The sequence below is a fragment of the Barbus barbus genome, assembly GCF_936440315.1.
Source record: "Barbus barbus genome assembly, chromosome: 42".
In the NCBI taxonomy this organism is placed as follows: Eukaryota; Metazoa; Chordata; class Actinopteri; order Cypriniformes; family Cyprinidae; genus Barbus; species Barbus barbus.
In genome coordinates, this window is record NC_136720.1 from 5,252,256 (window position 1) to 5,269,566 (window position 17,311).

Sequence of the window (17,311 nt, forward strand, 5' to 3'; positions counted from 1 at the left end):
TTAACCACCTGGCCGACAACATTAAACAATAGTTGATAAGACTGTGAAACAAACATTTATGAATGAATATTTATTTAAATATGAAGACATACATGAACCAACATTAATCAGCCATTCATACTTATGCATTTCGATGCCTTTTAGCTAGTGATAAAAGCATTATAGCATTTTATTGTAATTGTATTGTTCCATTACTAAATTGTCCCATTATTAAAGTTATCAATAACTTATTACTACCTCACATTTAAAACTGGATGTCTGCATGTTATCTTTCACAATATGCATATTTTAATTTCAGCAAACATTGACATGGCAAGTCCAGTGATCCAAGTTTTAAACCCAAGTGCTCCACCGGATCGTCAGCTGGCTGTAATAATGGCAATGAAGATGGCCCGTGTGTATAGAGAGAGAAGGCTGACCTAACCTGGGCAGATCCAGGAGGAAGAGCTAGAGATAATTGGGGTGTAAAAAAAAATGGCGAGCTCATCCTTCTTGACAGTAGGCTGGACGACTATGTTGTCCCAGTCCATTTCTATGCAGGTGACCCTGACGACTTGGTAAAGCAGCTACCACTGAAGCTGAAAGTTTGGCATATTCAAAGACATGTCCTTAACGTAAAATGCCTGGACTCACCTAAAAGTGAGGAATCGCTGAATCTTCTTCAGGATGGGGCATCCATAGATCCCAGTCAGAGTGGGGAATCACCTGATGCACTTCAAGCTGTCTGTTTACACATAGATCCCGGTCAGAGTGGGGAATCACTAGATGGAGACATGGAATCCCTGGACCCAGCTGAAAGCATGCAATCCCTCGATCCAATTGATTAAAGCGGATTACAGATTACACTTTGGAAAAAAGACATTGGTTCAGTTTGTTGTTGTTTTTTTATTGTTTTCTCATGTTTTTTTGTTTTGTTTTTTACTTTTTTGTAATTTAATCTAAATAATTTAAGAATTCACTAAATAACTTAAATTCAACCTTCTTATATTTCTGTAAGTAATGTTCAATTTAATATTGTGTAATGTTCAATAATTTTGTATATAGTTTAAATAATGTTTAATTTCTTATTTGTTCTTCTTAGAAACACTTTAATACTTTTGCATGATTGCAGTTGATTTATTTGTGTAATTCTTAGTTCTACATAAATTCTTCATCGCACAGTTACTAAGTCTGATTATTTCATCCCTCCCCACCACACATACTTTTATAGATAAATCTTTAATGCTGTAGAAACCTAAAGTATTTAGAGTTAGAGTTAAAGTATTAAAGCTAACAGACAGCCCAAAAATAACAATGAATGCTGCGGTCGATTTACCTCAGAAGTCGGATGTCGAGGCTGGGAATAACATCACATCCAAGTGGGCCGAGTTCCACTAGACATTGAGAGTGTTTAGCGCTTCATAATGCTCGCATCACCTTGCTTTTGGTAAAAAAATAACACTGCTCTCAACATAAATGCGAAGTAAACATATGACAACACATCAATATTTGTCCAATTGAGCCCAATTTTGAGCTAAAAGTCCTGTAGGACGTTGTTAAGTCACGAACGCTTTTAAAACTACTTCAAACTATTTCAGACTGCAAACTATCAAACTTAAAACTTTTTTAAAAACTTTTCAGACTTTCTGGTCCGGCTTTCTCAAGCCAACTTAAAGTTTGTCTCGACAAACTTTTTTTTCTAGTTCTAATATTATAATAATATATTCACGCAAAGTTAATTTTGTTCGCTCGCAAAATTAACAAAGTTTGAAATGTCCGGTGTACACACGGTGAAAGGCAATTTCATAAACAACCTTTTTTTTTTCCATTAAATGATGATGGCAATTATTATTTGTAGGACTTATGATAATTTAGATGGTCTTAATTACAATTAAGCAGATTTTTTCCAATTCATAAGACCATACATGCATCTATATATATATATATATATATGTGTGTGTGTGTGTGTGTGTGTGTGTAAAATAATGAATAGTGTGGGAATGCACAATAAGTTAATAACCATTTTTAAAGATTAACTTAAAGTGTCAACCATCAGTTTATGTTTACAGTCTGTTTACACATAAATATACATATGTATTTTTATAGTTGTGTAAAATAATGTACAGTGGGGGAATGCAAACATATTTGCCATTGTAAAACTAATTTTTCACTAATGTCTGTGTGTGTGAGTTATGAAGTTTATAAGAGACTGTTTCCTACAGGTGTTAGACATGGATCCACTGTTGCCCCCCTTGTGCATTTTAGACACAAGCATGCCACAAAATAGGCAACAATGCCTTTTTAGGCTTCAAAGGAGGCCAAGGCTCTGGCATCTCGCAACACATGCTACGATAGGAATACGGTCAAAGATAAAAAGACCGCTTGTGAGGAAGGTAATATCTCGTTCATGTGTTTACATCCTATGTTTACACTGCTTTTTGGTATGTGCAGCTGTTTCCACAGGTCTCCTGCCACCTCAAGATCAATGTGGACAGGGCAGGGCCGCTTCAGGTCATTTACGTTCCTGGAGATGTGGCAGTGGCACAGCCTACACAAGACTATTCAGGCTGACCTGCAAGCTGGGACCGACCACGAGAGGAAAATGGCACAGGAGGCGTACTGCTCTGTGCAGCAGTGGCTGGTGATGAAGGAGGAGCCAAGTCACCACCAAGTCAAGTGCTTCAGGTGGTACATTCTTGACAAAGAGGTAGCCTTTTTTTGTTTTTGTTTTTTAAAGTTGGAATAGGATTATTCTCCACTTTTTTATCATGGGAAATTGTAATCATTAATAAATAGTGATAACTATTATGGTAATAACAGAACCAACACCTGGGGCCAATTGTTCAAAAAAAGCTAAATTGGATTAGATTTTTTTTCCATTTTTGGATTTTTTCAGATTTACAAATCTGGATGACTAGTGCTGTACGGAGCCCTTAGAGTGTTTTGCATTTTAGGTTTATAAATTATATTTATATATATATATATATATATATATTGATTTATTTAAGAATGCAGTTTTTTTTAACAACAGCAAGGACTTAATCCATCCATATCAAAACCAAGATTGTCTTTTGTGATCTAATCCGAATTTTTTCTTCTTTTCAACAAAATCCGATCAGATTACTTTTGAGCAACTGGCCCTCGACGAACCTAATGAACTGTGAAAAATTACGGTTGAATGAAAAAACAAAATTTAATAAATGTTTGAATCTCTTTGTTTTGTATTCATTTTCAGATCTGTAAAAAACTTTCTTGGGACGGAAAGGGCACGGCGGAATGGTGCACCAACGTGGCCAACGAGTTGGGCCATATCCTCACATAGGTCCTGACCTGTGAGGAGTCGCTGGATAAAATGAGGCCGATGGCTGAAGGCCTCATGGAGAGGTACAGGAGAGCTGACGAGGCACCTCCCGAGCTCATCTTCTGTGGAACAGCTCTTCAGTGAGTGGACAGACAGGGGTATGCTGGTCCGGCTCGACATCTTTGGATCCATCGATTTGATGCAGCCCTACGGACGGATCACCATCCAAAGTATGCCCTGTTCAAGTCCGCCCTCTCCGCTGCGGTCTTCGCTTACAACAAGGACGACGTGGCTCTTCTTGTACAGGCGATACGTGCCGGTCACCCAACGAGCTATGCTTCCCTGACTGACAGCCAGCTCATCGAACTGCATGTCAGCGAGTCAGACCTCAGCCATCATGTCAGGAGGATCACAGTTGGTGCCCAGGAAACCTATGCACGTGTCCAGAGTGCCATTGATATCTTGAAGGGAGCAGCTGGGATGGATGAGAACCAGGTGCATCTGTTCAAGGATGCTGCGGCCATCGACCACGTCTGGGAGAACCAACAGAAGCACCTGGAATGCATCCAGGATCCACCAGGGAGAAACATGTACACCATCACAAAGTACGTGACCCGTAACGATGTGCGTCTTCCATGGTACAGCACGGTGAGAGGGAGCAACAGCCTGAAAGGCTTTCACTCTTTTCTGCCCAACATGACCCCTGGGCCCCTCTGTGCTGCTGTCCCCTTCCAGGTGTATCTCCTGGCAGGCATTGCACACTGGAACTCAGACAGGGAGTCAGCCAGTGTCAAAGGCCAAAAAGGGAGAAAGCACATGATGTACGCGTCTCCTCTAGGAACATCGGCTCAACCAAAGGTGTCAGGAACTGTTTGGAGAGATGGAAGAGGCAAACTACAGGCCTCCAGTTCCTGCTGGTGATGAGCGGATAGGTTTGGAGTATCTGTTCGCTCAGTCATCAGAGGCTTTCAGTGCTCCTGACCATTACGTTCAGACCAGAGAGAAACTTCAAGCAGATGAGGATGAAGATGATGAGGTTTCTGCTGCCGTGGCGGGGGGGATGTTGGCTACAACTCTGGCAGTGAGGGTGAGAGTCTGACTCCTCAATCCCACAATCTGTGCCTGACCAGGTAGCGGCTGCGGAGTTTGATCCCTGTGTGGAGGATGTGTGTGGACCAAATCATCTCCCTGGGTACCAACACGTAGAGGATCTGTGCAAAGTCCTTGTTGAGATCGCCTTGGAGGAGGGAAAGCTTGCGATAAGTGACTCGACCAGACAGAGGGTCATCAGTGCCTGGAACAAGCTTGACCTCCACGATCGCAGCATCCAACAGTTTGACAGCCTTTACTCAGCACGTTGGGGCAATGCTTTGTTCGGCCGCACAAGTGGAGATCCATCCGAGGCATCTTTGGTCCAAAAGCTGAAGTTTAGTAAGCGCTACTCTGCCGCCCACTTGGTTGACTCCAGAAAGAACCATCTGATGTACTGCCTTATTAAACAGCTGTGGCTTCATCCTTGTTGTGGAGGAAAGGCTAAAGGGTCACCAGTAAAACATCTGATTAACAAAATGTACCAGCGTGTGTAGCAGAGGGTGACTGTGGATGACGCTGAACTCAGCAAACTCGGCATTCCAATCCTCAAAATGAATTCAAAGTGTGTTAGCGAGTTCATCAGGAGGCCTTGTCAGCCACAAATGTGACAGATCAAGGTTTGGCTGTCCTCTGTCGCCATCAGAGTGTTTCTAGCACCAGCACCAGCACCAGCCAGCCCCCAGCTATTGAGCTTCCTGATGAAAGACCACACACCAGCAGACCTGCAGTTCAGTATCAGGTCACTGCTTCTTTGGCAGGGACCAGAAAGCTTAAACCGAGACTCCCGCATCCCTTACCTGTGCCCCCGCTCCTCCCACTCAGCTGTTACCTGCACCAGTCCAGACCATTCAGGCAGGACTCCAACCCACACGCACGCCCACGTCCTCTCAGCTGATGGGTGCACCCCTAACAGGACCTCCTGCCGTTTCCCTGCCGCAGGCATCCGTTCCACAACCATCACCAGCAAGATCGACGTTCTACAAGAGGAAAAAAGCAGAGAGCAGTGGCATGGGACATCCGACCACAGTTAAAGTGTACATCTGTGCAAGATGTGGCCAACCTACTCAAGGCCACAAAAAGTACAGAAAAAAGAGCTACTGTGAAAGTTCAAAATCATCCACGTCCAAAGACCTTACAGGACAGACTTTTGAGAATTTTGCAGACTTTAAAAAGGCAGTGGACATTCTCTTGGCTTCTCAGTCTCAGGCCTCTGAGTCTGTCTAAGCAGACATCCCCAAGTGTTTATACCACTGTACACATTGCTGTACATAATACTTGACTTTTATAATAGTGTTATTGTTGCTGCTAAGACAAATGTATGTTTATTGAATGACTGACCTTGAATACTTGACCTGGCAGCACTTTTATTAATCTATCACTATTCCTATAACTGTTGCTGGCATCAATAATAATATAACTAATAATAATAGGGTGCTATTTTTCATTATGAACACTTAAATACATCTACTGTGTTGGCTTTTGTCAAGCAGGTCAAACAACATGTTCAGAAGTATTTACATTTATGCATTTAGCAGACACTTTTATCCAAAGCGACTTACATTGCATTCAAGTTACAGGTTTCTTTTTATTTTTTTTAACACATTTTATCAGCTCTTGCTTTCCCTGGGAATCGAACCCATGACCTTGGCATTGCTAGCGCCATGCTCTACTATTTGAGCTACAGGAAATTTCCTTTGCAATAAGGTTCATTAGTTAACATTAAATAAAACACTTTACAATAAGGTTCATTAGTTAACATTAGTTAAAAACATTAGTAAACATCAACTAAGAATGAACAATACTTCTACAGCATTTATTAATCTTAGTTAATGTTAATTTCAGCATTTACTAATGCATTGTTAAAATCACAAGTTGTGTGTGTTAACATTAATGCACTGTGAACTAACATGAATAAACAATGAACAACTGTATTTTCATTAAATAACACTAACAAAGATTCATAAATAGTGTAATAAATGTTTGTTCATGTTAACTAATGTTAAAAAATGACACCTTATTGTGTTACCATTCATTCATTCTGTTATTGTTTTGGTCCTGCTTGGAATGACATCACTTCATTCATGTTTTGCCTGTAAACGATCAACCAATCCACTCCCATGTTTGTTTACACATCCAAGTCATAATTTGCACGTCATACGGTCCCAGGGCCGTACACGAGCAATAGTCCAAGAGAGGTGCAAACAGAGTCTGAACGGCAAGGCAAAGGGTTAATCCAGGAAACACGAGCAAGAATCAAAACATGAGAAAACATGCAAGGCAAGGCAACCACGTGGGCTCCGTAGAGTAGCTATTGCTAGGAGAGTGATAAACGCTATACAATACTCGGCAATGACAGAGAGGAAGTCCAAGGCTTATAAAGAGTGTGTGATTGTGTGATCAGATGTGTAATCAGAGCAATGTGAGATTGGTGTGTCGTCAGTGCAATGGATGATGGGAATTGTAGTCCAATGGTGAAGTGCAACAGTGGTGTAGTGCAAGAGTCCATGCGGTGAGCGGGTGACCTCTGGTGGTGAGTGAACGGAAGTTCATGGACCGGATTTGTGACAGTGATAATGAGCAGTGCTGTAGCGGCTGATGATGTGCTGTACTGAACGATTTAATCACACCAGTATGATCGTTTATCAAATATAAAAAAAATATTATTTGTTTATTTTTTGTCTTTTGGAAGCTGCATTCAAAATCCACTTGCCTCAAAAATCTGAGGGGGCACGGTTGAAATCGCGTTCCGGGAGTAACGGTATTTCGACTGGGCCCCCTCTGGTCCAGTAGGCCTGTGCGTTAATCCATCCCTGCAGTGACTATCTCAGCAGTTTTAGTGAAGAGGAAGACTTTTTCAGTGACACATGACAACTGAAGACTTGCCAGATGAATCGCGTCAATGGGTGGTCAAGTCTGGTGTGACACAAAATGCAGCTGACAACCTACTTAAAATTTTAAACAAATGTCCCCTTATGAAAAAGAAGTTTATTCAAGTGTGCTATTTTAGTATATTAAACTAAAAATAGGAAAGTATACTTTGTCTACTTTTTATGTACTTCTCAGAAATATACTTAAAATGACATTTAAGTATGCTTGACTGTATATCCGTGTATATACAGTAGGGGACGCTGGTACACATCTTCTTTACAGAATTTCTAAAAAAACATAAGTGAAGAAGAAACTGAAACAAACATGCTTCCACTTTAGGGATGTGCATCTCATGACTCGGGCCGATACGATACGCATCTCGATGCATAGCCAACAATACGATACATTACAGATCCATATGAAGCAGGTACCGATGTGATACAATTCACCCCTTTTTACGATGCAGTGCGATCTGATTTCGATTCGATCCAGTACGATGCAATGTAGAAAATACGATCACTTTTACTGCCTTGAGGCCTTTTTCATAAAACAAGTTAACCGAATAAGCCAGGCTTATTTCATTTAGTCTGACTCATTGTAATTTTTTATAAACATGTTTAGAAAAAAAAAACATTACTGGAGTGCATCTTACAAAACAAAGGCACTGATATATTTTAAGATCAGTCAATCAAGTTTATTTCAGTTGAAACAGCTAAGACTTACATTTTAGTCTAGGACTAGGTTTAAGCCTTGTCTGTGAAACCGGGGGTTTGTTCCACAAAGCAAATTTAACATAGGCTTAGATCAAGCTTAGTCACTGTGGCAACTTATGCTGGGAAACTAACCTGGGCTGCGTTTCCCGATAACGATTGATCTTGGCGCTTAAGAGCGTTTTCTACGAGTCATTTTACGAACGTTCGTTTTTGTTTCACGTGCGTTTCCCAAAAATGCACTTAACACAACTGCACGTAGCCCTGCTTTAAGTGCTACTTATGAGTCGCTATCCGTTGGTCAAGTGCTGAAATGTTGCGCTGCAGAATGGCTCGTCATTGTTGCACATGCTGTTATAGCAATCTATCTAATTTTTTATTTCCGTTTCTTCTTCTGAATGTATATTCAACTCAAATAACATAAAAAGTCCTTTAATTTCTTCTTGAGTTTAAAAACATAAATTAACTGGAAATGTTGCACTGTAAAAACACTGTCTTGCTCCAATCTTGCATAAAACAAATTCTAACGGTCCTTGCTGGAAATGACATCAGCATCATTTTCGATATTTATATGAAACCTTAATTATTTAAGCAGTATTACTTATCAATTTCTTTATCAACAATTGCTTATCTCACATCAAAATAAATAAGTAAATAAATAAGCTCTTACATTTATTTTTGAAAAAGTTTAGTCTTAATTGTCTTCACCTGATGTGCATTTGCTATTAGGAGAAAAATGTAAATAAGCACATACCTAGGGGTGGGGACACTAGCAAAATGGCTGAAACCAAAAAACAAAGAAAAGACATCTTTCAAAAAGAGGAAATTAATATTATTTTAGAGGAGGTGGAGCTACAAAAACATATCATTTTCAGCAGGTTTAAGGGCAGTCATACAAATAAAGAAAAACAAAAAATATGGGACAATATTGCTTCCTTTGTGGTGGTATAGACCTCCGTGGAGGACTAGGGTTACGTCAACCTGAACCTGAGCCAGGTCCATCATGTTCACAAGAGCAATCAGGTTCACCTCCTATTGACAGACACCTACCATCTCCCAGTCCTTCCAACAGTCCATCCATGCCCCAGCCTCTATCTTCAATTGTTCAGGCTACAGCCACAACACCTCAGCAATTTGAGAATGTCTGTGGTTGTAGTCAGGACTTAGTACAGCTGGAGCGAGAGAAACTACATGTTCTAAAAGACATCAGACAATGTCTTAAAGAGGCCAATGAGATGAGAAACAACTTTCAGAAGCAAATCATTGAACTCAAGAAGGCCAAGCTGGCTTTGGAAGAGAGGAGACTTTCACTGGAGGAGATGAGATTTGCAAGGCCCTCCATGTCAGTGCCCATTATCTTGCCAGATGCGTCAGGTAACATTGTTCAATGTTGTTTAATCATGAATAATTATATGTTTTAATATAATATGTTGTGCAACATGAAATATTATTTTCCATATGTACACTCATCACATTTTGCAATGTCTTTTGCAGATCCTGGGGAACAAACTACAAACTTGAATCATTAAAAACTGTTTACATTCAACGTTTTGATGTTTGTTAATCCACTCAAAGCCTAAGGCTCGATGAAATACTATAAAGCAGAAGAACTCCTATTATAAGTGTTTCAAATTTAAATGGCTACTTGTAGTACCTTTTAAAAAAAAAAAAATAATAATATATATATATATATATATATATATATATATATATATATATATATATATGCATGCATGCAAGCCCTATGGGCTAGTTTCACAGACAGGGCCAGGATTAGGCCATACTTCAATTAAATGTAAGTAATTGTTTTATAAATGTGCCGTAGAAAAAAACATTACTGGTGTCCATCTTGAGACGAAACAAAGGCACTGATATATTTTAAGATCAGTCAGTGCAAGTGTTCTTCATTTGAAAAAGCTCAGACTTACATTACATTACATCTAAAATATATGAAAGTCTAATGTTTATCAGTACATTACAGAAAATAATTAACTTTATCACAATATGCTAATTTTTTGAGAAGGACCTGTATATAAATGGACTCTCCATATATATTTATAAAAGCACAACCTTTGACCATGATGAACATAATAAGAGAATAAATTCAGGGAAGAGGTAATGTAATTTCTAAAATCAGTGATTCAGTTTCTTCAAGTGGGGCCTTCTGCAATTAGTGAAATAGATGACAATCAGTGTGTGACGTCAATATTATCACAGCCTGAAAAACTTTAATCATATGGTTCCTGTGAGCAATTTTAGGACAGTATATAAAGTTCACACTTCAGTAGTCTTGCAGAGAAAATCATGGCTGCACTACAGCGAGTTTTCCAGCTGAGAGTGAGGCAAAGACAGAGACGACCACGGAGTACACTATGTACTATAAATGCCTTCATCAGGCAGCATCAAAATCCTCTGGATATGCTTCATGATATGGATACCATCTGCCACGAGGAGAAATAGTGCAGCTGCTCAATGTTATTGGGCCTCAGCTGATGCGTGCTACAAAGAGGAATTTTGCCTTGTCCCCTGATGTGCAACTCTTAGCTGCTCTGAGATATTATGCAACAGGCAGTTTTCTTCAGGTACTTGGAGATGGAGTTGGACTAAGTAAAGCATCTGTGTCCAGAGCTGTACAAGCAGTCACCTATGCACTGCTTCCACTTGCGGCTGAACACATACAATTTCCAGCATCAAGTCAGGCCATATCAGACATACAGGAGTATTTTTTAACACAGTACCATATACCACAAGTCATTGGAGTGATTGATGGTACTTTAATTCCCATCAGTACGCCTTCTGTGGATGGCCATACATACTGTATATATGCCGCAAAGGTTATTCAGCAATCAACTGCCAAGTAATCTGTGATCATAAGTGTTTAATCACAGACATTGTTGCAAGGTGGCCTGGGAGCACACATGACTCCTGTATCTTTACCAACTCATCTGTGGGTCAAGAGGCCCAAAACTCGAAAGGACAGTGGAGGCTGCTTGGTGACAGCGGATATCCATTGAGGCCATATCTGTTCACCCCTGTTGCTAATCCTGTCAGTAACAGTGAGGCAGATTTCAATGAGGCTCACCGTGTTGCCTGAAGTATTGTGGAGCGCACTTTAGGGAGGTGGAAGCTATGCTTTCGGGCTATTCACAAGTCCAGTGGTGGTCTTCTCTTTGTGCCACAAAAGTGCTGTGCTGTAATAACAGTAACAGCTATGTTGCACAACATTGCAGTGCGGGCAAGAGTGCCCTTGGACATCAGGGAGGAAGATGAAGAGGTGGAGGAAGAGAATGAAGTTGAGATGCGACTTCATGATGATCAACCAAGACATGGCTGTGTTTCATGCACGCCAGCAAGTCATTTTTTTAGTTCATTTTCATTTATTTGTGTCATCTTTAAAGCACATTAAATATTTTTTGTTAAATACAACATTTGTACTACCCTTGAAATGTCCATATACAACAGTGTACTTTTTTTTTTTCATTCTAACAATTCTTCATGTTCAGTTATGTCTGTTATATTTTTATTTTATTACTTTATTCGTTATTATTTCTATATTGAATTGTGTCATGAGTAGAAAATATGAATGAATAAAAATATACGTACAAAAAAAATGAAAAATGACTTTGAAGAGTAAATTTTAGGTGCAATTTGCCGGTTGTCCAGCAGGTGCACTCATAACTCGGTCTCCTTACGATGCACTTAAGGCTTTACGATTACTTCAGAGCACTCGTACATCTACGAAGATTTTCAAGTGCTACTTAAGTTACGATGCTTTTGGGAAACAGACCGTAATATTAAGATCAGTCGTACGATCATTTCTACGAACTTCTTAGGCTTACGATGCTTTTGGGAAATGCAGCCCTGGTCTAAAGCAGGCCAATTGTCAGGCTAAGCTGAGCTCCTCTAACACTGACCAATAGGAACACAGTGATATTACCACTGTCTCACATACTATAATTTTACCTTTTTTTTTTTTAACAGTTTTGTTTTTTGCCATGCAGCCTTTCTCTCTGGTTTTACTGCAGCTTTTATAGTTTGCAGAACATTAGAACATCACAATCTAAAATTGCTCTTTAAAGCATTAAAATAACTCAATTAAAAGTTAAAATCACTGAATTAAAAATGAAAATAAAGAAAATTACTATATTATAACTGCTCTAAGAAACACATTAACTCATTTGAGCTTAGTTATTAGTACTGTACTAGCTTACATTTGATTTTCCTATTGCAATAACCCCTTTGCAGTCACTGCTATCATACAAATACACGTATATGTAGGTTTAAAATTCTACAAAAGACACATTTAATGTCCAACAACAAATATTTGAGCAAAATGTATGTTTTACTCAGAATTATTGTGCTCCTACACAGACAGAGCGCACTTGCCCTCGCATGCCTCGCCCACTCCTGACAGCAAAATGGATATGTTTGCATGACTTTATAGATGAAAAATATACCTGTGACATGTCAGTTATGCACTGGGGGAAACACAACGTCTCAAATGTATTAAACAGCACAGATATATTCGCTGTTTGCCATGGTGGATCTGATCCATAATCAAATTAGCTCAAAAGGGAATTGTATATAAATAATTGCAATTAATTATGATTAATCACAATTATTTATATCAGCTGCCAGCACTAACTGTAGCAGGATTAAATTGCCCTCAACTAATCTGTTCGTCCAGTGAACATTCAGTGTAAGTTCATATCAACTCTAAGAAAGGATATTTTCATGGTCACAGAAAATATTTTCCTAGGTATTAATGCATTAGAGCATGTAGTAAGGATCAAAATCGTAAAGGGACAATAATTGCAAGGCAGAATCAGAAACTCATGTAATTTGTGCACAAGAGTTTTATTAACTAAACACTAACACAAACTAGTCTTAACAAACAAACATACAATCATACTCATACATGGGGAAAGGGCAAATGAGAGTTGATGGATGAAACCACCAGGAAACCAGAGAATGAAGCTATGAAAAGAGCTGAAAACCATCAGCGCCATTTATAACGGGGTCTATAGCTTATACTAAACCTCTGTTTTGTTCAGTTAAATGTATGATACTTGCATTGCTTTGGGCGTTGAATGATGCAGTCTCGGATGAAAGTCTTGATGGTTTCAAGGTTTTTGTTCTTCCTGGTTTGAAGAGTGATGCTTTCCAAAGATTTTCTGACTCGATGGTGATTGGGAGTTTCTTCACAGGTAGAGAGTGAAAAAGGGCTAAGAAAGAGATCTGCTGAGATCCGAGGATCTTTGGTTGAATGGAAAGACAAGGCCGCAAGGCCTGGCACAAAAACTTAAGGGTCCAGAAGAGTTCTAGCTGACATCCTCATCTTCTCAGAATCTAAAAGATTGCAGACTGGGAGGCGGGTCACTGATGTGAGAGCTTTATCTGATATAGAGGTCACACCTCTGGGGAGTCAAAGAGCCAGGTTTCCATCCAAGGATTTTTTTGCAAAAAAATATTTAGCGCTTTATAAAATTTACGATATTTCATTTCATTTCATTTCATTTATTTATTCTCTTTTCATGGTAATGCAACACGAAATGCCAAAACAATCCAATGACACAACAAAAATACATTCCATGACAAGAAGAATAGGAGTAGGATGAAGAAAAAAAATCTTATAAACTCCTACCCCATTCTTATATTAAGAAAATTACAAATTAGATGGCCTCACCGACATGAAAAATAAAATAACAAAATAGCCCAGACCAAATGTAATCTACTTTCAATTTTAACAATTTTCCCTTTTTTAAAATTTATTTATTTATTTTTTATTATTATTAATTCTGCTTACACAACATTAAACAAACAAAAACAACAATGATACAATAATGACAACTCTGACAACGAAAACAACGACGAGACCATCATTAACCCTCATCTTTGTACAAGTGAAGTATCTTCTGTTTATACTTATATTTAAATTGAAGAATATTTGAACAACATTTTAGATCATTTTCTAGTAAATTCCATCTTTTCACACCGGAAACTGAGACACACATTTGTTTGAGGGTATTTCCAGCAAAAGGTTGTTTAAAATCATTATTTCTTCTGCTTGTCTCACTATTCACAGTAAAAAGGGTTTGCAATCCATCCGGTAACAGGCAATGTTTTGCTTTATGAACAACTAATAAAGTTTGTAAAGAAACCAAGTCCTTCAATTTAAGTAATCCTGACCTCAGAAACAGTCCTGTAGTATGTTCTCTTGGAGCAACGCCATTAATTATTCTTATGGCCCTTTTTTGCAAAATAAATAAGGGCATTAAATTAGTGAAATATGAATTACCCCATACCTCCAAACAATACATCAAATATGGCAAAATAAAGGAACAATATAGGATTCTCATTGCCTTATAATTTAACATAAACTTTACTTTACTCAAAACGGCAATGTTTTTACAAATTTTATTTCTTACATAAGCTATGTGTGACTTCCATTTAAATTTTTCATCAATGAGTACTCCTAAAAACCTAAATTCTGACACTCTCTCAATATTTATTCCATTTAAAGTCAAACGAACAGTATCAGGGCATTTTTGATTTGTAAACAACATAAATTTTGTTTTTTTTAAGTTTAACGATAGTTTATTTTTATTAAACCATTTCTGAAGTACGACCAATTCTTGTTCAATAGTTTTCATTAATACTATTTCATTAATACTACTATTATAATACTATATTGATATAGCTGATGGAAATGCCAATTATCGATTAAATTTCTCATGTGTCGACAAAATCTTTTTCCATTTAACTTTAGCGAATAAATTCCATAACAATACTCAAAAATTTGTTTGGAAACACTTTTTGTAGAGAAAAGGGGCTTTAATGCAAATAAACGTGGAGTCACATGACAGAATTAGCCTATAGGCAGTGTCCGTGTTCATGGTGTTGCTCACGTTTCCCTGTAGTTCAAAAGCGCATTAAATCATATTCATATTATTAAATTGTATCTAAAATTATTTTATACATGGTAAGAATAAGACCAGTTACCTCTCAAACATACTTATCTTAATTTGGTGTTAGTAGGCTAGCCTACGTTTACATGATTATTATTAAAAAAATTTACAGTGCACGGTTCAGTTTAAATAGCCTGTTGTCCGTGCTTTTCAGCTTGACCACCACAACCCCGTGATATTATGCCAAGCACATTTTGTTTTATATGAACGTGAATTAATTAGTTTTAGTTAGCTTCTTATATTTTTATTCTTGCTTTGTTCTGAGTTCTTTCTACCGTTTAAAGGATTTGTTGTGGAGTGAGGGGAAATAAAATATTCTTTCATGTTTCTTCAATATTTTTGGCTGACTGTATTTTATTATGACATGAACAGGCTGTGTTGTGGAGTCAGTAGGCTATGCTTAACTGGCGTGAGGCGCCGGCACGATCGTTTGTTTTTTGTTGCCCCTTGTAAAAGTGGAAAAGTGGAAACTTGCACTAGCCTACTTCTTCATTTGTGGTCATATAAGAGTAAGTCATTATTCGAAACTATTCAAAATATTGATTTTATTTGTGTACATTCACAAAAAACAAAACGTACTTTTGTGAAATAAAGGAAAACTGCCGCTTTCTCAAGAGCGCATCACAAAAATGAACCGAAATTCTGCATATAGGCTGCTAATTGTTCCAGTTTTTTTTTTCTTTCGCTTTGTTAATTCATTAATTATTTAGAAAAATATATTTTGCATATGGGCCTGTATCTTTTATATATAATAGCTTGTTTTTCTCCGTTCGCAGAAGCGCTGCAGGTGCGTGAATCCTCACCTTCATGTAGTTATGCTGTTTTTTGCGTGTAGAAAATGAATCCCTGGAAAACAAATTTAGGTATTTGTAATGGGTCAAGCCACCTATCAATTTAAATTTAATTGTAATTTAACAATCTTGTCGGTTAACGGTGAATATGGCTTAACGACCGTCGGTTAGGAGAAATAAAATAACCAGAATGAACATTCCTACTTCCTATAAACGTTAATCAGAAAAAATGTTAATAATACAACTGCAACTGTTTATGGTCATTGCTTAATTATCAACAGTGGTCTATATAGTCTATAACAAAGTACAAAAAAAAGTCTATGGAAAAGACCAACAACGGTGAGTTCCTAATGGGATATATCGCCCTCCGAAGTGAAAACAATCATGGCCACTTCAAAGGGCCCTTCGGAATGAAGGATTTCGAAGGGTACAACGGATGAACACTTTGGGCCCCCATGATCTTTTGAGCTTATTCTTTCCATGATGACGTTTTAAAAACGACTCGTTTCACTGATTCAGAGTCGACTCTTTCTTTTGAGAGACGATAACTTTATACACGGTGCACTTTCAGGTTTAACACTTTGTAGGATGTTTTCATTCACTTAGGCCTTGTTTACACTGCAGGTCTTGATGCTCAATTCCGATTTGTTGCCTATATCCAATTTTTTTTGGCTGTCCGTTTACACGTTCTTTCAGTTGTGACCCATATCCGATTCATGTGTTTACACTTGCCCTACCATCCGAAACATCCCACATACGTTGTTGTCATTTAGTGCCTCCACACGTGCTTCCTTCGGAGAATAACGTGACCTGTGCTGATAAAACGAGTCGAGCAAATTTGAAAAATGAATTATTATGTATGTTCACATTCTCCATTAAAAGACCTTCAAAATTATGTATGATTTTTTAGAATCGGACAAAAAATGATTGCTACACCCGTTTAAAGTCAAGACTAAAGTCAAAGTCAGCAAGGTTGATTATGAGAAAGATTAAAGTTTTCCTCCAGTTCTTTTCTTATTAATAATTAGACTACCATATTAATAATGACAATATAGCTGTTTTTTTATTTGATCTTTCCTATTATAAAAAATAAAAAATAAAGATGTAAAAATAATGCATTACCTTTATTATTTTACATCTAAACAAAAGCATTCATATAGCCTACGAAAAACCAATTATCAAATGTAAAAATCACTTCAGTGTGTTCATTACAAATAAATTGATTTTTAAATGAAGTGCTACGAGTGATTCCAGCTCTTTTCTTTTATAACGTTAATTATAACGGCAATTGATAGATAACGCCGAGACAGACGGCCAACTGTAATGCACGAATCATATAAAGTTAAACATCAGATGTTTTTTTCCCCATCAGTTCCCCAAGCGTTCACTTAAGACAGAACAGATTATGTTTGCGTGAATACTGAAATACTGTAATTCTGTGTATTTATCGGGATCGCGCGCCGTCAGAAGCAACCTCAAATTCAACATTTTCCCCTTTTGTCTTTTTTTTTTGCCCGTAGCTCAAAATAGCCTTTTTCCTGTTTACACTGTCATAGAACAGATCCGATCTGTCTCACATATGTGCAAAAAAATCTGAATTGG